The following is a 1,355-nucleotide window of genomic DNA, read 5'->3' on the forward strand; positions in this document are numbered from 1 at the left end:
CTCTCTCTCTCTCTCTCTCTCTCTCTCTCTCTCTCTCTCTCTCTCTCTCTCTCTCTCTCTCTCTCTCTCTCTCTCTCTCTCTCTCTCTCTCTCTCTCTCTCTCTCTCTCTCTCTCTCTCTCTCTCTCTCTCTCTCTCTCTCTCTCTCTCTCTCTCTCTCTCTCTCTATCTCTCTCTCTCTCACTCAGTTTCTACCTTCAGTAGGACTTTGACATTAAAGCATGCTTTTGATTGGCCATCTGTAATAAATTTACAGTTCACAAGAGATATGGTGTAAATTCGTGTTTTTTACATAAAAGTCTACTTCTTGTTGGGATATCGAATGCTGTATTAAAGCCAAACAGTTTCATATAATATGTTATTATATTAAAAAAATGGCACGACGGAGAAACAAATCCTTGTAAGTCGACTTAGGCCAGTACAAGCCACCTTCATCAACAAACTGGATTTAATCTTCTTTCGCTCCTGACTTCTCAAGTCATCGACAAATCGTTCCTCTACTCAGCTACTTCTCGTAAGATCTCTGAAAGCCGCCTAAGTCCAATTCAAAGGATTAAGACTTCGTTCTCTCTCTCCTGCTACAACTTCATCTGGTCCATCCGATAAGTGTAGTATTAGGGTCGTAACTGCTCTACGAGATGATAATACTTCATTATTTAATCAACTTATTTTCAAGTTATACCTGTGGTCCGTAGCATGTTTCTATTATAAGTACCATGGTACGGATGTACTTAGGGTATGGAAACCAAATGAATCAAACGCTATTTATTATATATTACATATTATGTATTATATATCATATAATATATATCATATATTATATATTATATATTATATATTATATGTTCGGTATTATATATTGTATATTATATATAATATATTATATATTATATATTATGTATTATATATTACATATTATATATTATATATCATATATCATATATCATATATCATATATCATATATCATATATCATATATTATATATTATATAATATATATTATATATTATATATTATATATATTATATATTATATATTATATATTATATACTATATATTATATATTATATATTATATATTATATATTTTATATTATATATATATTTATTATATATTACATATTATATATTATATGTTATATATAATATATTATATTATATATTATATATTATACATTATATATTATATGGTATATATTATATATTACATATTACATGTTACATGTTATATGTTATATGTTATATATTATATATTATATATTATATATTATATATTATATATTATATATTATATATTATACATTATATATTATATATTATATATTATGTATAATTTATTATAGATTATATATTATAT

The sequence above is a fragment of the Oratosquilla oratoria genome, chromosome 31, assembly GCF_046742065.1.
Source record: "Oratosquilla oratoria isolate Oo_2021 chromosome 31, ASM4674206v1, whole genome shotgun sequence".
Taxonomy (NCBI): Eukaryota; Metazoa; Arthropoda; class Malacostraca; order Stomatopoda; family Squillidae; genus Oratosquilla; species Oratosquilla oratoria.